The sequence below is a fragment of the Lactuca virosa genome, chromosome 3, assembly GCF_052849685.1.
Source record: "Lactuca virosa cultivar CGN04683 chromosome 3, Lactuca_virosa_CGN04683_v6, whole genome shotgun sequence".
NCBI classification, from domain to species: domain Eukaryota; kingdom Viridiplantae; phylum Streptophyta; class Magnoliopsida; order Asterales; family Asteraceae; genus Lactuca; species Lactuca virosa.
This window is the reverse complement of record NC_136428.1, coordinates 268611827-268635554: the sequence shown is the minus strand read 5'-3', so window position 1 is coordinate 268635554 and position 23728 is coordinate 268611827.

The following is a 23728-nucleotide window of genomic DNA, read 5'->3' as shown; positions in this document are numbered from 1 at the left end:
TTCATAGGGTTTGATACCATATTTGATTTATTTATTCTTGTGTTTCACTTTGCATGTTTTGACTTCCAGAATAACTAAGTCGCTCTTCCTGAATGATTAAGTTATTCAAACCCTCCACAGTCGGTCATATGTTGGAAGTAGATATGAATCAAGACTGTCATGGGTTGGTTTGTAGAGGTCCAAGTTGGTGGACAAAGTGGTGCTACAACACTCATGAGTGCTCATAAGTTCTGAGTATTGGATTCAACCCGCGCTCATTTGAATCACTTCATGGATTTTATCACGAGTGATCATGAGATGATAATATCTTATATTCTTCAAACCTAGAGATATGAGTTGTTACTATGAGTTGGTTATACATTGATTGCATGAAAACGCATTGGTAACTCGATGTTATAAAACGTGCCTTTGTGTATGATTCAACAAGTAGTAGAACAAGCCATATGAGTCGAAGTTTATCCATTCCTTTTACCTTCGGGATAAAAGCGATATCTGTGGGTCCCTCGATGATTTAAAGATGATACATGTGAGTGCTTGGCCAAGCCAGGACTGATTTGATTTGTTCAATCAGTCAGTCATCATGAATCGGAAATCAGGAAACAACAAATGGACAGAGAGAATGATTGATAATCCATGTCTCAGTCCATATGATATCTAGAATGGAGGAATATATGATCCCTTATCTAATGGACAAGTCATTGACAAAGGTCAGAGTTCATCGACAAGGTCAGAGTTCGACAGAAGCTTTTGAGAGCTACGATTGCCGATCGGTTCCTGAAGTCATACGCAATAATAGTTTTAGACTCATCCAAGTGGCAGACTGTTGGATTAATGTCTAAGTCCATAACTATAATTGTTAAGACTTGACCCGACCCGGCATGGTCCATTTGGGTTGCATGGCATCATGCATTTGGATAGACTATAATGAGAGAAATAACACTTAAGGTTGGTTAATATATTATAAGTTCTAATATATTAATAAGGTTATTTAATTAGTATTGATCAAGAATTAATTTGGAATTAATTAAGTGATCAAAAGGAGACTAATTAAATATATGGGTTGATTGTGTAAATCATTCATTCTTATATATGTGGGCTTGTGATCCAAGATTCCTTATGTTGGACTAAGTCCATGGGGTGACCCATGGATACTCCATGGAGGTTAAAATCCATGGAGCATAAGGAATGGGTAAAGTTATGAGTTACATGGTGTAACCCTAATAGCCACCATATAAAAGAATCCCATGGCTCAAGAAATCGTGCACTAATGTGTGAGTGTGAGGGCTAGACGATTTCAAGGAATGTTTAAGTTTCTCTCAAGTTATTCCAAGTGTATTTGGTGTTGTGTGAACCATTTGAGGTGTCACACTTGGGGCACTAGGAACTCAAGCTTCATGAAGACATTCTACATCAAAGAGGTATGTATTCTATCTTGTTATATTTATTATTTTGTATGCTAGATTAGGATAATACCTTGGATGTTCATAATTGTATGTATAATAGAGAAAACATAGATCCAAGGTATTTAGGGTTGCATGTACACTTAGGAGTGTTAGAATGATCATAACCCAACAGATCCCTTGGTTCCTTGGTCAAGGAAACCGCTCCTTCATTATCACATAAAATTTCCAGGGGCTCCTTTATGGATGGCATAACTCCAAGGTCTCCTATGAAGTTCTTCAACCATATAGCCTCCTTTGACGCTTCGCTTGCCGCAATGTACTCTGATTCGCACGTTGAATCAGCTACGATATCTTGCTTGGAACTTTTCCAAGTCACTGCTCCTCCGTTCAGGGTAAAGACCCAGCCTGACTGCGATCGGTAATTATCCCGATCAATCTGAAAACTAGCGTCACTGTACCCTCGCACCCTTAAGTCATCACTCCCACCGAGGACTAGAAACCATTCCTTGGTCCTTCGTAGGTACTTAAGAATATTCTTGACAGCAATCCAATGCGCTCTACTAGGATTCCCTTGATATCTGCTGACCATGCTCAAAGCGAAGGCCACATCAGGGCGAGTACAGGTCATAGCGTACATAATCGAGCCAATTGCGGAAGCGTAAGGTACTCGGCTCATATCAGCTATCTCTGCCTTCGTACTCGGGCTCTGAGTCTTACTCAGTTTGGTATTGCATTGAATTGGCAACTCCCCTTTCTTGGAATTTTCCATACTAAAACGTTTTAGTACCTTTTCCAAGTATGTATCCTGACTGAGTCCTATCAGTCTCTTACTTCTGTTTCTTACTATCCTTATTCCCAGTATATATGCAGCCTCTCGAGGTCCTTCATGGCGAAACACTTCCCAAGCCAGGACTTGACTTCCTGCATGGTTGGGATATCGTTTCCTATGAGCAGTATGTCATCGACATACAATACGAGGAAGCTCACTATACTCCAACTGGCCTTGACATACACACATGACTCATCTTCGTTTCGCAGAAAGCCAAACTCTTTGACCTTCTCGTCAAAACAAAGATTCCATATGCGAGATGCTTGCTTCAATCCATAAATGGATTTCTCAAGCTTGCACACTCTATTTGGATACTTCGCATCGACAAAACCCTCTGGCTGATTCATGTAAACATCCTCAGCCAACTTTCCATTTAGAAAAGCGGTTTTTACGTCCATCTGCCAGATTTCATAATCATGAAACGCAGCTATTGCGAGCATTACCCTAATAGACTTTATCTTGGCAACTGGCGAGAAGGTCTCATCATAGTCAACTGCAGGAGTTTGAGTAAAGCCCTTCGCGACCAATCGCGCTTTATAAGTGTGCACTTTCCCATCCATGTCTGTCTTCTTCTTGAAGATCCACTTGCACCCGACTGTCTTATGATCTGGCACATTATCAACCATATTCCAAACTTGGTTGTCATACATGGACTGAATCTCGCTGTCCATTGCCTCTTTCCATTTAGCAGACTCTGGGCCTACCATGGCTTCCTTGTAGCTATTAGGTTCGTCCAGATTTCTTAGTGTACTATCACTAATAAACGTATCCCCGTCGGTAGTAATATGGAAACCATAAAACTGGGGTGGAATAATAACTCTACTCGAACGTCTAAGAGGTAAGGACTGGTCAATTGGTTCAATAGGAGTTTCCTCCTCAGGTTGAATGCCAGTGTCAGAGGTTCCTTCATCTCCTGACTCTTGAAGCTCTTCAAGGTCAATCTGACTCCCACTGTCTCCTTGACGTATGAGTTCTCTCTCTCTGAAAAATCCTCTCCTAGCAACAAAGACAACATTGTCACTCGGTCTATAGAAGAGATAGCCAAAAGACTTCTGTGGATAGCTGATGAAATAACACTTCTCACTACGAGGTTCTAGCTTTTCGTGAGTCTCTCGTCTTACAAAGCTTCACAACCCCAAACCTTGATATGTGCTAACGAGGGAGCTTTCCCTGTCCACATCTCGTGAGGTGTCTTGGCAACCTTCTTGGTGGGAATTAAGTTAAGGATATGGGCGGTAGTCTCTAAGGCATACCCCCAGAATGAGATTGATAACGAAGCACGACTCATCATAGAACGAACCATGTCCAACAAGGTTCGATTACGTCTCTCAGCCATACCATTCAATTGTGGCGTTCTAGGAGGCATCAATTGCGAAACTATTCCGCATTCTTTTAGATAGTCGTGAAACTCAAGACTTAGGTACTCTCCTCCTCGATCAGATCGAAGCATCTTGATTTTCCTGCCCAACTGATTCTCTACTTCATTCTTGAATTCTTTGAACTTTTCAAAGGTTTATGACTTCTGCTTGATTAAGTAGATATATCCATATCTGCTATAATCATCTGTAAAAGTCACGTAGAAGCGACAAGCGTCCCTTGTGGTGGATCTAAAGGGTCCACATACATTAGTATGTATGAGATCCAATACACCCTCACCCCTTTCACATGTGCCAGTAAAGGGTGACTTGCTCATCTTCCCAAGTAAACAAGACTCACACATGTCATCGTCCCTAAGTTCGAATGACTCCAAGACTCCATCCTTTTGGAGTTGGGCTATGCGTTTCTTCTTAACATGGCCAAGGCGACAATGCCACAAGCATGCTTTGTCCAAACTTGTGGACGAATCAATATTCAAAACATCATTTCCTAAATTATCTATAATTAACACAGATTCATAAATCCCATTACAAGGTAATGCATTGAAATAAAAAACACCATTCAAATAAGCATTAATAGAACCATTACTATTATCAAATGAATATCTGAAACCTTGTCTAAACAATCCATGAAAAGAAATGATGTTCCTTGCCATATCTGGCGAATAGCAACAATTATTTAAATCTAGCCCTAACCCACTACTTAACACTAAGGAATAAACTCCGATCTTGGTGACTGGTGAAGACTTCTTGTTTCCCATGATCAAGTTTATCCTTCCATGCTCCACTTCCCTATTTTTCTTAGCTCTTGCAAATCAGAACAAATGTGGTAACCACATCCAGTATCAAGGACCCATGAAGTAGCAAGTGATGAGTTATTAGATTTAATTAAATACATACCTGCAAAGGTGGGCTTTATCTTCTCATCCTTAATACCCTGCATATATTTTGGGCAGCTTCGTTTCGAGTGGCCCTTCTGGTGGCAATAGAAGCACTCTGCTTCCTTGGGGTCAGAAGAGGGTTTAACAAAACCTGCTTTGGTCCCACTAGAAGAGGAACCATCTTGGGTCTTACCCTTATGGTGGCTCTTAGAAGGAGCCTTCCTCTTCTTTCCCTTTCCTTGGCCAATTGCCAACACAGGAGTAGCTACAGTAGAGGATGATGCAATAGATTTGTCCTTGAGGTTGCTCTCAGCTATCCTCTGGAGCCCTTGAAGTTTACTCAGGGTGACCTCTTCCTTGTTCATCTGGTAGGTCATTCTGAGCTGGTTGTAGCAGGAAGGCAAGGAGTGGAGGATGGTGTCGATAGCCAAATCCTCATCAAACTTAACATTAAGTTTGAGAAGACGATCAACATACCTTTGCATTCTTTGCAAATGAGCAGTTAGGGATTCTCCACTCCCCATCCTAGCGGTGATCATGTTGGTAATGATCTCATAGCGCTCTTGCCTCGCGCTCTGGTGGTACCTGTCCAGCAAATCTTGATGCATCTCATATGGATACATGTCCTCATAGGACTTTTGGAGTTCGAGGTTCATGGTGGCCAGCATGATGCAATGAACTTTCGTCGTATCACGCTTGTGGGCCTCAAAGGCGACCATCTCTTCAGGAGTAGCTTCTTCTGGGTTGATCTTTTCTAGTTTCTCATCGAGGACATATTCTTTGTCCTCGTAGCGAGTTATCATGCGAATGTATCTCATCCACTCGTTGAAGTTCGACCATTCAAATGTCACCTTTTGACACAGGTTCATCAATGAGAATGACCTAGAAGTTTTGTTGTTTGCGTTTGCGTTAGACATCTGAAATAGAAAGGAAAAAGTTTGATTAGAAATGAATCCCTAATTAAACACCCAAATGAGAAATTAGGGCTAGGATCCAACAACATTATTTACAACTTAGAAAAGGGATGCCGTAATCTAAAAGTAAATAATTTGAAGGTAAGTGAATGACGATTCACTAATTTTCACCACGAAAAACGAAAAGAGATTAAGTTTTAAATGTATTTGAAAATTCCTAGATTTCTTTTGAGATTCATTGAACATTTCAATGGCATGTTTAAATCTCGATATGCACTTCAAATTTGCGACTGGGATGCCGATGATCGCAAACAAATTATGAATAACCATGCGAATCAACATGGTGCACCCAATGTCTCTATCACCTAATCAATGTGCCGGTTAGCCACGCACGCTCCATTGATCTATGATAACATCGAGCCACCCTTTGTCACCAATGTCAATCCCAAATTAGTGTGCCGGTTAGCCACGCACGCTCCACTAATGTTTGACAGGGGTACAAAGTGTAATTCCATGGAATAGCATCATTTTCACATTTTACCCTAAAGTAACTAATATTGGGAATTTATAAAACAATGTAGTTACTTTAATATTTCCATTATACTTATAATGAGGAATTAAGTGCCCTATCCTATCCGTTCGGCTAACGAACCTCCACCAGTCAAGCAAGCGGTAGGTGTGAGTGTACACCCATTAAGCGCCATTTTATAGGCAGCAACCTTATACCCACCTTATAGACTGGCTTCGTGAATGAGGCCTACTAGCGATAAGACTAGCTTATTCTTATACATACATATATACATATATATATATATATATATATATATATATATATATACATATATATATATTAATCTTGTAATAGATAAAGTATAAGATTGAATTTTAAACTTGTAAAATTCTAAGGGTTGAAATTTAAATTTTTTTTTCAAAATTAAACTTTTCAATCAAAAAATTAAATTTCAAAACTTGAGGGCAAGTTTTGAACTTTTCAAAACACAAGGGATCAAATAACAAATAATATAAATCAAATAATTAATTTAGTGATTATCTATATTTGACCTAATTCAATTTCTTGTAAGATAAGTTACCCAATTAATTCAAATAATCAATTTTAATCATATAAGGAATTTATTATCTAATCAATTGGTAATTATCTTGTGTTTTGGCAAAGATAATCTTTCAATAACAATAAAATTCGAATTTTATCAGTTAAAAACATATAAGGCAATTATTCTTCACCAAAACAACAAGAAATCCCGAGATATCCTCTGTCTGAGTCCCAAACTCGCCGAGTAGCAATCTGAACTCGCCGAGTCCAGATACTGACTCGCCGAGTTGGTTCGGGCGGAGGCAAGAAAATCGTTTTTCAGCAAGAATTCGACAATTGCATCACATACAACAGAAACCAACCTGTCTCTGATACCACTGATGGGTTTTATACATAAGAACAATCCTATGTGCTCATACAAACCCTAATGCTTGGATCTAGGTTTCTCTATTGTACATGCAATGAATCCAAGACTTATAAACCCTAATCTAGTATACATAATTTCGAAATTAGCTAATTACATCAGATGTAGATGTTTACCTCTTCAAATAGTAGCTTGAATCTTCTTCTCTTGAGCCTAGAGTCACAATTGTATGTTCTCTAATGGATCACAAACACCACACAAGCAAGAAGGCAACTTTGAGAGAGAGGAAGATGCTAATTTTTGGCCTAGGGTTTTCTCTTGGGAACAAGTGGCCGAAAATTGCATGCAACGGTCTCTATTTATACTATAGACTGCTAGGGTTTCAGTCTAAACCCTAATGGACACCTTAGCCACCAAGTAGCCCAAGGAACCTTCTTGAATCGGGCCCTTGGACGAAAATATGATGATCCCTCATCATAATTTCGTTCCCCCCTTAGTCCATTAGGTTTCCCAGCCCAAAACTCAACTATCACACATTTGACAGTTTAAACCCCTTTATTTAATTAATCTCTTTTAGTCACCAGATTAATTCCTAATTAATTTATGACTAATATTAATTAAATAAATATATTATTCTTATAATATATTAATAAACCATAATATCCTCTCTTTTTCCTTAAATTACCTTGTCAAGTTGCTTTAGTGAAGGCAACCCAAAAGGACCATGCATAACCGGGTCAAGTACATACCAAATATAGTTACAGGCTTAGACACTAATCCAACAACAAGTTCATTAATGGAAAATCTGCAATTGTAAATTCGCAAATATTTCCATTTGCCCTGGCAACCACATACTTGATATTTTGGACTGTGTTTTCGAATACCACATCCTTTTTCATACTGATCACTTTCTTGATCTTTATCAACGACCAAACTTCCTCAGGGGCTTTTGCAAGAACAACATGAAATCGAACTTTCATGTGTGTACCATCATCCTTTTCTTTGAAATTACCTTCTGCTTTAAATTGAGGCATGAGCAACATCATTTTGTTTATCGGAAAGTCCAGCTGACTTGAATCAGTATTCGTAACCATATAACTTTGTTTTGGTTTCTTCTCAAACGAAAACATATGATTAAAAGCTACTTTGGCCTCAATTGTTTCATAATTGTAGTGTTTGGCCGGATCACCTTTGTCCATTCCTTTCAGATCACTTGCACGTTGAGTCATTATGCTTTGAATCAATCTTAGCTTTTCGATTTCAGCTTCTGCTTCGGCTTTCCTTTCTTCATTCGATTTTTCCACCACAATTGTTTTCCCTTTATCTTTCACGACTGAATCATCTTTCACCTCCATTGTTTTCGAACTACTCCCAACATTATCAGTAGATTTACCAATCACAATTCCTTTCGAAGTTAGTCTTGTAATTGGCATGGTTGTTACGACGGTTGAAGTAATCGGCCCAACAGATGCTATAACTGGCTTTGTTGTTGGGATATTTGAAGAAAACATCTTTCCTACAACCTTCGCATCATCACCACTGGCCTTCGAATCACCAGTTTTTCTTTCTCCCCCTTGCACCCCTGTGAAAACAGGTGGGGCATTTGTTGTTGGAAGAAGGCTGGATATGTGAGATAGAGGAGCAAGTTGCTTGTTGAGAATTGCTTCGAAGTGTTGGAACTTTTGAGATAAAAATTCAGGAGTAATCAGGGAAGAAGAAACCGGCTGGACAGATAGGTCTTTTAATTCCTTTAGCAAAGTTATCACTTCCAAAAAGTTGGCACTTTCTGTTGTTGAAAGATGAGTAAGTTGAGGACTCAAACTTTCATATAATTTGACAAATCTTGTGACAACGTCACAAATAATATCAACCTTCTGATTCAGATATGCATAATCGTTTTGAACATTTGCAATCTCTTTTTGCATATCTTCACGAAGTTCATGAATCTGCAGATTGACATCCTCCCTGACTTTCTTTACTTCTTGAACAAATAGAACATGCCTTTCCTTTGTTACATGCTTGAATTCTTTCATATCTCCAGCAAACTTCGAATTTTGAAAATTGATGCGTAGTTCATTATTTTGATCACTATCATCAACCTTCTCCAAAATTCGAGATTCAGAGTCTGTAATCATCCCAGATACTTTACTTACAACTCTGGCTTCGAACATTTTCAACAATGAATCAACCTCTAAATTTGAAACAGACGAACCACCCCCCAGATCAGCTTGAGATTGAATTATAGAATTCAACTTCTGATTCAAAATTTAAAATTGCTTCATTGTCATCAGCATATGATCTGGAAACTCCTCTTCGTCTTCATGAAACTCTAATTCTTCAAACGTACCTCCAAAACCCTCATAATCAGTTTCTGTTTCCATAAAAATGGTTTCTTGAATAGTGGAATTAGGTTTGGGTGTGTCAGTGGATTGAGAAGAAAAAATAGAAGTGAAGGGTTGATTGATTATGTTTTCGAATGTAGGGGAATCAGTGGTGGAAGTAATTGGAATAATTGGTGGAGGTAAAGAAACAGTATGTTCGAAAGTTAAAGAAGTTGGATGTCCTTGATCTTCTTTATTCAAATCTCCTTCACCCAGATTGACATTTGCATCCGTATCAGATACGTTTGCAGGGATGCCTGAAGTTCGTACCTCCTCAGAAACTGATTTGGTAACCGAATCTTCGGGTGGTATGACTATTGTGTGCTCAGGAGTTGAACTTTCTACATGAAGATTTACTTCTGGTGTTTCAGGAATTCTTTCATCATCATCTTCTGTAGACTCAGTAGAAAGCATAAGCTTTCGTGTCTTCTTCTTCTTCTTCTTCTTCGACAAATGTTTGGCCATATCCTCAGCCCTTCGTTTCTTGGATAATGGAGAAACAGGTGCTGGAACTTCTCGAATTAAAACACCTTGATGAGTGATGTGAGGTTTTCGAACCACTTTTTGTGTTGGAGACTTGCTTTTATGTGTTGAGTTTATTTTGATTCTTCGAAACATACCAGTCTTCGAAGGAATGATCACTTGTTCTTGAGTTTCTTCAACAACAGGCTCAATCACTTGTGTCTCAGCAACATACACTTCAACTGTTAGAGGCTTCTTCTTTGGAGATTTCGAGGAAGTCAACTTTGTGATTTTGTCTTCTTGAGAAGTAGTTTCAGTCTTCTTTGACCGCTTGGATTTCGTACCTTCCTTGTCCAATAATTTCCCAGTTTCGATAGAAGAATCAATAGTCTTCAAATATGCCACTAAAACAGAATTCGAAGGATCAACTCTTTTGAGCATTGCATCTGGAATACGAGCAACAGATGGAAAAACCTCAACACTATCTGTGACGTCATTCAGATAGTGGTATGGTTGAAAAACAACCTTTTCTTCATCAGTGGGTACCAAAATCTCTTCCTTGTTGTAAAAATATTGTAAAATCCAGCTCCAGTATCTTGCACACGAAATACCATGAATAGCATTCGTGTGTTCTACACTCTTTTGGAATTCCTTCCACAATTGTGTAGAATAATCCACTTGAAGATCATAGTATAGCCCAGCAACCATGGTATATACTTCCATTCTTCCTTTGTCAAGACCAACTGTTCTCCCAGTTAAACATCTTAGAAAAATACCAAATAAGAAATTCCAGATACTTGGAAGACAAGATTTCTTAAAATCACTGATCTTGGATAACTGAGGCTGATATCCCATCTCATTAAACATATGAACTATTTGAGGAAATGTGAAAGCAACATACGGAGGTGAATTCGGAATTTCAAGAATTTGGCAAAAGAGTTTCTTTGATAATCTGACCTTTTTGTCATTCACCAGATGGAAAGTAATTGTATCAGAAGCTTTATTGTAAGTAGCGGTTGATCCGGCTTGAGAAAGCCATGACATTGGAACAGAGAATGAACTGAACATCGCCTTAGACAAAACAGAGCTCTTCAAGGCAACGATTAACATCTTCAATTCTTCCGGGTATTTAGAAACATCACCCTCCAAGTAATAGTTAGTTTCTTGAATCTTCATAATTGGCAATGAAGAAACATCTTCAGTGGTATGAGAAGGATCAGCATCAACATGAACAGAAGTCGCCATTTTTAGGGTTTGAAAACTTTGAAGATCAGAGAATTTGGGAATTTGTTCTTTTTGATTGCGTAAACTGATAATGAACCCTTGAATCCCCTTTTATATGTAACCCTGAGGTTTGAATTTGAAGCGGGATGTATATTTAATGATATCTGACGTGGCACCTTGAAAATCGGACCATTACTGCGTAAAAGTAGTCATGCGTCAAAAAGTATCTGTCACATCACCTTGAAATCCGGACAGAATACCATACGTCATTAAAAACCAGCCTGTATTGTTATCCCCAAGAAGATTGTAACCGTCAGAACCCTTCGTATGGAAGCAAGGCTCTTTCGCTTTTGGGATGAAAAGCGAAGTCATATGCTAGATGTTTGAAATCATCAGCCTGAGTTGGTATTACTCAGAACCTCAAGGATTTCATGAGTGCAGTGTTCCAAAGAATTTAGACGAGAAACAAAGATAAGAAAAATTTGGGATATTGTGATGTCAAAATATAAATTTGACACAAAAGCAGATAAAATCCCGGGCAAAGATTGCTTCATTAATCATTAAAAGAAATGATCAACAGCTTGTGTAGGTTCCCGTGAAATACAATCGAATACTTGTAAATAAGTATCAAAGGGCTTCTTTTATAATGCTTCGTGGGAAGTTTAAAAATTTCGTTACATGTCAACCTAAACATAATGTGATAAATTGTAACAGAAATTTCTTGTTTAACCAGTGTAGTCAGGGACAAGTTTGTTTTGATAAATTTGAAGTGACATTGAAGTTCGAATGAAACTCACACGGAAATCATTTTCAAGAAAAAAACTTTGTGCTGGATCTTGTTGGGTAACAAACATCATGGGTTTCGAATGTTTGATCAAGACCACTCATACGAATTGAATATGATTTGGAGTTTCGAATGTTGGTACTAAACCAAATGTTTCGTGAAAATCTGGAACATAGTTCCCCGTCAATTCCTTAAAAGTTTAGAAAATTAGGTTTCTCTTTCATCACGGTCTCATGATGTCAGATCATAAACACAGATTTTTGATATATCTAAGTCTCGATGGGTTTGATCAGAGACCTCTCGGACATATGTCTTCGTGTGTGATCGTGTAAGAACTTTATTGGTGAAAAAGATTGGTGTAAGACACGAAATGTACCTCTGTTATTTTTGGACAAAACAGTAAACTCTTAACTCATTTTGAGAAGAGTCAGGTAGCTCAGAGACTAATGTGAATATAAGCCTTATTGGGAAGAAATTTTCGTATGAATAATTTCATTAAGGCTTTCGTACACACACATTGAATCATTTGAGGCTTTGGACAACATGCATCAGCATGCTTCTAGGGACAACCTAACTAGTTCAAAATATTGATAATTTATCGATTCATATGAAAAATGTCCCTGACCCTAGAACTGCAAGCATAATCCACTGTGTATCATCATGTATATCTGCAACAAAATACTAAAAAGAAACAGGAAACAAAATATTTTTGTTGTTTTGATTTTTTGAAAATAGAGACAAAACAAAAGCAAAACAAAATCTTTTTGGATTTTTAATTTTTCGAAAAATAAATGACAAAAACAAACGAAAATCTTTTTGGATTTTTAATTTTTCGAAAATTAAATGACAAAAACAAACGAAAATCTTTTTGGATTTTTAATTTTTCGAAAATTAAAAGCTAACTGTACTTGTTGCAAATACACGAAATTTTATCATCCTCTGATAAGTGACAAATTTACGAATTCGAAGGGATTCGAAGCGTTGACTATGAACAGTAACCTCTGAATCAACCCTTAAAATATATGATAAATTTACAAATTCGAAGGGATTCGAAGCGTTGAATATGAACAGTAACCTCTGAACGTTGACTATTATTGCTTTGTTTTTCATTCAGCACCTCTGAATCATTCCTGGTCAATCATCATTCTCCTTTTCGCATGGAACAAAATTTCCATCTATCATTCCAAGTCCTTCTAAAATTTTCACAAAGGATTTCCATCCTCCACGCGATCCTTGATGAAATGATAACGAAGAGCTATATGTTTAGTCTTCGAATGCTATACATGATTATGACAAATTCTTATTGCAATTTGAGAATTACAATATAATGGAATCTTTTTCATATTGATTGCATAATCACGCAATTGACTTTGAATCCATATAATTTGTGATGTGGAAGCACCAGCAGCCACATATTCTGCTTCAGTTGTTGAAATTGATACACACGTTTGCTTTTTCGACTGCCAGCTCACCAATTTGCCATCGAGAAATTGACATCCGCCACTTGTGCTTTTTCTATCAAGATTACAACCACCCAAGTCTGCATCCGAATAAGCTTGTACAAAGAACCCTATTTTCGAAGGATACCACAATCCTAACGAAATTGTTCCTTTAAGATAACGAAATATATTCTTCACAGCCGTGAGATGTGGTTCTCGTGGATTTGACTGATACCTAGCACAATTACACACAGAAAACATGATATCATGTCTACTTGCTGTAAGATAAAGTAATGAACCAATCATGCTCCTGTAAAGAGTTATGTCAACTGCAGGTTTATCTAACGAAGGTGTCAACTTTATGCCAGTTGCCATAGGGACTCGTAACTTTGTGCTATTTGTCAACCCAAACTTCTCTAGTAGATTCTTCGTATATTTTTCTTGATTAATAAAAATTCCTTCTCTGTTTTGACGAATATTCAGTCCAAGAAAATTATTGATTTTTCCCATCATGCTCATTTCGAACTTACTTTTCATCAAATCTTCGAATTCTCTAGATAAAGCAGGGTCAGTTGAGCCAAAAATAATATCATCAACATAAATTTGAACAAGCATTAGATGATTCCCAACTTTCTTTCGAAATAATGTGGGGTCAACAGATCCTTGTTTAAATTTAGATTGTTTCAAAAATGAAGTAAGAGTTGCATACCATGCTCGTGGTGCTTGTTTAACACCATAAACGGCCTTATCGAAAATATAAACATGATCTGGATATTCTTCATTAATAAAACCTGGGGGTTGTTCCACGTAAATTGTTTCTTCAAGCTCTCCATTTAAAAATGCACACTTCACGTCCATTTGATAAACATCAAAGTCTTTGTGAGCTGCATAAGCCAGAAATATACGAACAGCCTCGAGTCTTGCGACAGGGGCAAAAGTTTCTTCATAGTCAATTCCTTATTGTTGTGAATATCCTTTAACAACAAGTCTGGCTTTGTTTCGAACGATATTTCCATCTTTGTCGGTTTTGCTTTTGAAAATCCATTTTAAACCGACAATCGAAACATTTTCAAATTTAGGAATTAATCTCCAAACCTTGTTTCGTTCAAATTCAGATAATTCAGATTGCATTGGAACAACCCAATCTGAGTGTTCCATTGCAACCTTAACTGTCTTTGGTTTAATTTTAGAGATGAAAACATTGAACATACAAAATTCTTGATGAGTATTCAATACCTCATTCTTTGCACGAATTTGAGCTCTTGTTAAAACACCCTCTTGCGGATTCCCAATTACTTGATCCTTCGGATGATCTCTTGTCCACTTTTCCATTGGTGGATAAGCTGGATCAAAGTCCAAAGGTGCATCTTCGTATAAATCATCATTCTCTGAACCTGCAATCGAACAAAAATCATTAAAATCATTATTATTTTCATTATATTCTAAATGCTCCCCCTCAACATCATGCTCCCCCTCAATATCAACAACCAATCTCTCATTCTCCCCTTCGAAAGAATGCTCCCCCTCAACATCAACAACCAATCTCTCATTCTCCCCTTCGGAAAAATGCTCCCCCCTCAACAAGAGTGTTTGAATCCACTTGCTCCCCCGCCACTGGACTATTTTGCATATTTTCGCCTATTTCTTGAGAAGTTGAAGTTGAATCATCAGTAAGCTTTGTTAATTTAGAGAGATGATTATCATTGGCATTAATTTCAGCATCAACAACATGATCTGAAATACCAAAAATTAAATCATAATCAATATCCAACATTTGTGAAGGTTCAGATTCATCTTGTATTTCTTTTAGAATATAATGATTTTCAAAATGCGTTTCAGTTTATTTAATATATTAATCATCAAATGTAAGATTAAAAGTTTCTTCCACTTTTCGTGTTCTTTTGTTCAACACATGATATGCGACTGAATTATGCGAATATCCCAAGAAAATCCCTTCATCTGCTTTAGCTTGAAATTTTGTAAGATTATCCTTGAGATTCATAATAAAGCACCTGCATCCGAAAACATGAAAAAATTTCACATTAGGTTTTCGATTGTTGAGAATTTCGTATGGAGTGATGTTAAAACGACGATGAATGAAAGATCTGTTTTGAGTAAAACATGCGGTGGATACTGCTTCAGCCCAAAGGTATTGTGGAAGATTCGCATATGCCAGCATAGTCCTTGCCGCTTCGCATAGAGACCTATTTCTTCGTTCAACAACACCATTTTGTTGTGGTGTGTATGGAGATGAAAAATTATGCGAAATCCCTTTGTCCACCAAAAATGAATCAAGAACATTGTTCTTAAACTCAGTTCCATGATCACTCTTATTTTTTCGAACAGTCTTCTTTAATGTTGTTTCCATCTTTTTGATAAAGTCAATCATGATTTGTGCAACTTCGGATTTAAGCCTGAGAAAATAAACCCACGTAAATCTGGAAAAATCATCAACAATGACTAATATGTACCGTTTCTTGTTGATTGTTGAAACTGTTGATGGACCACACAAATCAATATGTAACAGTTCCAGAGGTGCGACTATTTTCGAATCTATCGTAATTGGATGTCCTTGTTTATGTTGCTTTCCAACTTCACAAGCTGCACATAAAGAATCATTATCAAATTTAAGTACAGGTAAACCTCTTACCAGATCTTGTATCACAAGTTTATTGATGTTTCGAAAGTTGAGATGAGAAAGTCATCGATGCCAAAGCCAACTTAAGTCTGATGTTGCTTTTGAAAGAAGACATATAGCAGGTTTCCCTACTATCGGATTGATGTCCAAAGTAAACATGTCACCTTTCCTTTTGGATTTAAGTAAAACTTCGTTAGTGTTGACATTCGAAATAACACTTCCTTCTTCATTAAAAAGAACTTGATTGCCAGTGCCCACAACAAGTTGGGAAACACTTATCAAGTTATGTTGAAGACCTTCAACATACGCAACACGATTCACTGTGAATTGGCCGTTGGTGATATTCCCATAACCTTTGACTTGACATTTTTGATTGTTCCCAAACTTCACAACTCCAGCATTCTTTAGGCTTCGAAAATCACGTAAATTTTCCTTCTTCCCAGTCATGTGACGAGAGCAACCACTATCAATGTACCATTTATTATCATATTGCTCGTCACATAGTACCTACAATCATTGGAAAAATTTAGGTACCCAAGGCTTTTTGGGTCCTTGGAAATTAGATTTCAATTTCGAATGTAATGAAGAACTTTTAACCCAATCACAAACTTTGGTTTTGAGACTATCAATTAAGTTTACATCTTCATTTAAAGGAACCGAAACATAAGATTTTGATGGTTTCGAATGTTCACTAACATTACCCTTCGTATTCTGAGTTTGTGAATGTACATTCTTTGTTTTGATTACAGGTTTCCATGCTTTGACAGATATGTTCGAATCCTTAGAAGATAAACTTCCATTTGATGAAGTATTTACATACTTTTCATAGGCTTCGTGAATTTGCTCCTTTGAAAATGTATTCGACTGATACATTTTTCCTTTGCCTTCAAGCCAATGATCAATGTTCTTCCTTGAAGTTATTCCCTTTTCATGTGAAATTTTCATAGTTTCTTTCTTCGTATGATTAGGAAAATTTGGCTTTTTAGGAACAAAATCAACTTTTGGATTGGTTAGAAAAGATTCACCATAAGATGTATCAACAGTGGATTTAAAATCTTGACGTTGAAAGAATTTTTGATTTGGATTTGATGTAGTTGAAATTTTAGTTTTTGAGACTTTCGAAAACTTTGGTTGTTTATTCACTTCAGACCTTAAATGATTTGATTTTGATGAATGTTGATTATTTGTTGAAAAAGAGGAATTTTTAGCTTTTAAAACATTTTTGGGTGATTGTAATTCAGACATCTTTTGAGACTCAATAATCTGCCAAAATATTTTCTTCCTAGCTTGTCTTTTTGAAATGATATTTTCCTTCGAAAATTTGTCAATTTGATCATTGAATTCCATGGAGTTTAGTTTGACAACTTTTTCATTTTCCTTTACAACTTGTTTTGAATTCTCTTTTTCAACTTTTGATTTTTCAACCCATTTTCTTTGCGGATTTTGTCGGTGAAAAACATACGAATTCTTTGTTAGGTTGTTTTTAACTGTGCTTTGATTTGCAAAGAAACCTTCATCAGTTGTTTTCAAATTATCTTCTTCAACTAACTTCTTTAATTCTGGTTTGATATTCTCAACATTTCCAGTAGTTACGAATACTTGATTTGGAAAAATGACATCATCTGTACACTTGAAATTTGGATAAACCACAATATTCGTTTCAAGATAGTGATCACCTTTTTCATTCATCACTTTTTCAAACTTTTGTGTATCACCATACACTTGATCAACCACTATTCGAGGAATTTCTTCTTCCTTTGAAGATTTCTTTTCCTTCGAAATTTCTTCTTCTTTTTCATCATCACTATCATCAGTTTGACTGTCTCTGAGATCCACGAAGTCCATACCACAAACTTTCGAAGTTGAGGGTATATCAGTTTCTTTCTTAACCATCAATTCCTTAACTTTTTCTTTCCCTTTAAATGTTGATGCAACATTAACAACAGACAACTGGGAACAGTCAACATCCTCAAGATCACTAATTTCACTAATATTGTCAGAATTATCTTCAATATCAGCAAAATTAGATTGAGAATCAGATGTTGAATTCTCAGTCTTTTTCAAAATTTGAATTTGTTCAGATTTAGTCAAAGTATCATTCACTATGTTAACTAACTCATTCGCATCAAGACATTCATCAATTTTTACAATTCCATATTTATATCTATCATCAGGAACTTTGTCAAAATCAGCTATTATTTTCTCACAATCATACGAAATATTATCTACCTTAGCTCTTTCGAATGCTAGAAAAGGTAGTAATTTTCTATGTTGCTCTTTACTTATTTCACATGAATGATGTAAATCAGTTAATTTGCCATAAAGTCTTTTAGCAGAATTGCAGTATATATTTCTTTGTGCTAGCAAAAGTTTGACTTCATTTGATAAAGTATCTCTATCACACATAATATTCGTTATTTGTAATTCTAAACAATCAAATTTACTTATTTTCATGTCTAATATCTTTTTGGTCTCTAATAACTCCATGGACAACTTGTTGGCCTCATTGCTAGCAGACACAACAATTGAATCAAAATAAGTAACAGTCTCATCAAAATATATTAGTTCAGAGTCATAAGCATGTGTAGATTATTAAAAGATTCGAGAATATTACGTACCTTTGTTGTCACTGGAGATTTGTCTGCTGTTTTGGATACGAAGCATCTTCCTTTCACTTCGAATTCCTCTTCATCTGAGTCCTCCTCCATCTTTGCATACATTGCTCCATGTGTTGGATTCCTCATTTCTTCATCGTCTGATTCGGATGACCAGATTTGATATGTTCCATCCTCCTCCTGTTCACCCCTTGCAACCAGTGATAAATTCTTGGCTTTCGCACGAACCTCCTCAAGCCTCTCTGCATAATAAGCCTCATCTTTGACTTTATTCTTTCTCTCATCCTTCTTCCTAAGCATACAATCATTCGCAAGATGATTGGCTCCATTGCAATAATGACAATCAACACCGGCATCACCTTTTAGCTTTTTCTCACTCTTTCCTTCAGACGTTTTCGAATCTTTCTTCTCAATCTTCTTTTTCTCATCAACAACAGTTTTACTCACAGTACTTCCTTTTTCCTCAGCAAGCTTAGCCTTCAGATTGAACGAATTTTTGAAAAACTTCTTGACACGATTATTCGAGTAAAATGCTATTGCCTCATCATCTGAATTCATGATGAATCCCTCTTCTTCCTCAGAATCACCATTTTCAGCTTCTTTCTCAGATATCTTTGACACAAGTGCCAATGGACCTCCCAAATTCAGCTTCGTCTCCTCATCAATTTCATTTACCTCAGTTTCATGTGTCTTCAAATGATTGTACAAATCATTGAGAGTTGATGTATCAAAACTTTGCTGATTCTTCACCATCATACTCACGCTTCTCCATTCTTTTCGAATACCCATCACAAAGATGAGATTAAATTCCATTGTAGTCTTGGTAATTCCATAGCGATTACAACGATAGATTAACTCGTTCTGTCGATCATAGTAGACTTCAATTGTTTCACCTTCTTTTTGTCTGAAATCTTTCAGCTCAACCAAACACTGTTTGACTGAATTGATTTTCGTCTTCTCACTTCCTTGAAACTTATCATTCATATTGTTCCAGATCTCCTTTGCAGTTGTACAACTCCTTATATAATTGTACACAACTGGAGGTAAAGCTCCTCGCAATTCCCTCATACACCTCTTCTCCAGTTTCTTCAGACGATCAGTTTGATTATCAACACCAGAACTTGTAGAAGATGATCCAATTGCTTGAACATTCACCGGAACATTGACATTTCTAGTGATACATGACCATAATTCTTCATCAAGACCATTCAGATAATCCTGCATACGATCAGCCCACTGATCATAATATTCACAGATTAGCATTGGAATTTTGGTTGATGATCCTAACAAATGAGAAAACGAGGTCATCGAATTGAGATTGAAGCTCGCCATTGTTGTACGGAAGATGACTTTGAAAATTTTTAAGAAGATTTGGAAATTTGAAAACAAACTAGTTGAATCAAATCGGAATTACAAGAAGAACACTCGATTCAACAATTCAAATGCAGAATCAAATCACAAACTAAAATCTAGACAAATTTTTCACGATCAAAAAGTGCAGAAACTTTTGAACCAAAAATTTGATTCAAAAACTTTTTGAACGAATGAAAATCAGATCACAGATGTGATTCCTGCTCTGATACCAATTGAAGAAACAAAGAATCGAGTATAAAATGAATCAAAGTATAGAATCAAGTAAGAATGCGAAATTGAACACTGGATGTAAATATGATCTTGTTTCAGCTCTATTACGCTTTCGAATGTTTACAGAGTACAAAGACAGGTCTGTAAAAAACTCTTATCTAACTCTAGTAAATATCCCTATTTATAGGGAACAGAAAGCGTACAAAAAATATACTAAGGCATAGACACTAAAGTTTCGAATAAAAGTGCCTTAGTAAAATACATTACAAAACATTCGAAGAGGCAAAATATATTTCGACTAATTACAACAATTTAACCCTTACACTATCTCCTGTTCCTTGTTTGGTTGTGGACCTGGGGCAGAGTCGCACATCCGACCGTCTTACTAATCCTAATTATGTACGACTTGTATACACGAGGTAATGGTAGATGGACCAAGTACGAATCCTATCATGAACACCAGGGCAAAGTTTCCAAGTCTACGAGTAAGTATTCCGCCAATCAGAGGAGCGCAACCCCAGTAGTACTGCTAAGAAAGCTAATTTCGGGACGAAATTCCATCTAACGGGGGGATGATGTGATAACCTGGAAATTTTTTTACTTTTAAAGCCCAGTCAATCAACTCAACTGAGTGTCAGACTCATTGGTAATGAGTTCTAGCCTGGTTAAAGGTCATTCTAAGGAGTTTTAAGCCTAATACACTAAAGGAATGAGTGTCAGGAAGTACCTGCTAGAACCACAACATAACAAGCAAGCCTTAAACTCCATAAAGAGGAGTTTACGACCAAGTTACCAAGAGTTTACGGCCGTAAACTCAAGGGGGCCGTAAAATCACCTCTACATATATAAACTTGGCCATTTTTCTCATTCTTTCTTTCCTTGGCCGATTTTTCTTAAAATCCTCTCAAGTATCATCCAACTTTTCATCTTAGATCTTCAAAAGTGTAAGTGTTCTTGCTCTAGTTTGTTGTTAATCCTTCTTAACTAGCCTCATCCTCATGATTCATCAATGGAAATCATGTTTTCTTAGATCTTCAAGAAACACCAAGAACACCAAGAACACACACTAGTGTTCTTGGCCAAAATCAACCATTTCAAGCCTCTATATCGTAAGTGCTCTTCCTTACACTTCATATCTAGTAGGAGGCCTTGAATTGCAACATTGAAACATGCCTTTTCCCATGAAGATCATGAGTTTACAGCCCAAGATCTTCCTTGGCCGTAAACTCAATGTTATGGCATGTATGGACCATAAACCTTTCCAGGTGTAAAGCTTGTGACCTAGAACCATTTATTGATGAGTATAGGACCTTAAACCACACTCACTTCATAATGTCCATGAGTTTACGGCCGTCAGCTCCTTGCTTGGCCGTAAACTCATCAAAAGCCTTCATTGATTTGGTCTTTCTCATCCTTGTGTAGAGCAAAATTCCCTCAAGCTTCCCTAGCCTTCAAACACCCTCATATGCATTTTTGACCATGAGTTTACGGCCGTAAACTCCCTTGGCCATAAACACATGGCCGTAAACACCAAACTATACCCTTAAACACCCTTTAGATGAATCACATGTGATTCCAACACTCGGTCAAAGTGTTTCCTAGTCCCGGAAGGTGTTTCCTTTCATATAGTTGCTTATAAACACTATATTCATGCCAATATATGTCATTTAGGACTTATTGTGTCTCGGGACTTCATTCGTGGAACTTCTCATGCTTACACGCGTATTCGTTGAATCACCCACATAAGGTGTGTTCATACCCCGTAATGAATCTTTTAAACTGTTTTAAATGCTTTTAAGGGGGGGGGGGGAATACAAGTTGAACACAATAATAATTGTGTAATTGTTTGTTATAAACATCTTTCAAAATATTGCCTATGTCTTTTATAAGTAATCAAATCATTTCAAAAACTCTTTTAACGTTATGTTACTTTATAGTTTTACAAAAACTCCGTTTTTGAAGTACAAGCATAACTTAGTAGATAACTGAGTCTTTTCAATAACAGTTCAAGTAAAACATTAGTAAACTAGGATAGGTATAGTTTAGGAAGATACTATTCATTACTTCTAGTACAATGAAGCATAGTAAGAAACAATAACATACATAGAGAATACTATGATGAGAATCAAACAATACCATACAGAACAAACATATTAAGTTGCTATAGCATGGAACAACTACAGGATCTAATTATACCAATGAATCACTAACTCATTGTTCTAAACAAAAGGTGATAGTTATATTGGGTATACATGATCATATAACTTTAATGTGAATTACACGGCTTGCAGAATTGCAGGGGTCGCGTTTGGTTCCCTTAATCTCTAGACAGGGAGAGCGTATAGTAGGGGTACTAGCCTTCACATTATGACCATAATAAAACAAACATGTTTTAGGTCATCAGTACATCCGCATGTCATTATAAATGACAACTGTGTACTTACATTTCCCATTACTTTCATAAAATGACAGTACCATTTGAAAGTCAAATGCAAACTATTTTCAAGTTAAGATAGTTATAAACTAGGGAAAACTTACATTTTTCAAATGACAAACAGGGCAGTCGAGTCTAGTACAATCAGTTGAAAGGGACCATAATGCTAATCTTATGATTCCTTAATGTATACATAAAAGGACATGTATATATATATATATATATATATATATATATATATATATATATATATATATATATATAATAGGATCCGACAGATAATAGGATGTGTGCTCTCCGCTTCACTTCCTGTTCCTTGTTTGGTTGTGGGCTTGGAACGGACTCACCCAATCTATTATTTATTCGATACTAGATATATATATGTTCGTTATACATTAAGTCATCATAAGGGTACCAGGTATGGGTCAAGTCATAGAACACAAAGTTAAAGCACAGTTTTCTAGTACAAAACATACTTTCCAAATCAGAACTTTTGGTATTCAAAACTAGAAACTTCCCAGTAAAGGGTTTAATCCATTTTATTAAACCAGTATGAACTTTAAAGATCTGAGGTGGTTAACTCTATAATACCTTAGTTTATACATCATGGTTATATATCACTAATACCCAACAGGTAGTTGGATGTGTGCTTTCCGCCTTACTTCCTGTTCCTCGTTTGGTTGTGGGCTTAGGGCTGATTCACCCAATTAACTATCTATTCGATATTAGATCATATATAGTCAGTATAAACTAAGTAATTATAGAAATAATCACTATGGTCACCATTTTATAATAAGAAATAAGAGTTTTCTTAAAGAATCTTTTCATTAAATATAAAGGAACTATTACAATTAACTCCATGAGTAACAAGTGAATACACCAGGGTTATATACCACAATGATCAAACAAACAATGGGATGTGTGCTTTCCGCCTTAGGCCAGATGCGCACAATTAATTGTTTGTTTACTCTGAGTCTTAAATAACTTGTATCCATTTAGTACTCATAGAAAGGGTTGTAAAGTCATTTTTACTTATCTTTCATTAAAGTAGGAAATATAGGATTTTCTAGAGGAACAGGCGAACTTTTCTAAACAGAACTTACAACTTACTACTTCTTTCAACTACATTTTCAACTACATTATACAACTTACTTACATCACTAAAATCTTATGAACTCACCAGCTTAATTGCTGATAAACTCTTTCAAAGAACTTGTATTGTCAGGAGACTAATAGACAGGTACTCGTGCTGGGAATTCAGAAGATGGAGCATAGTAGCTTCAAATCTTGTTTTTTTATTTGCTTATGAATTCTATGTTTTGTGAACACACACTTTGTAAACACTTTCT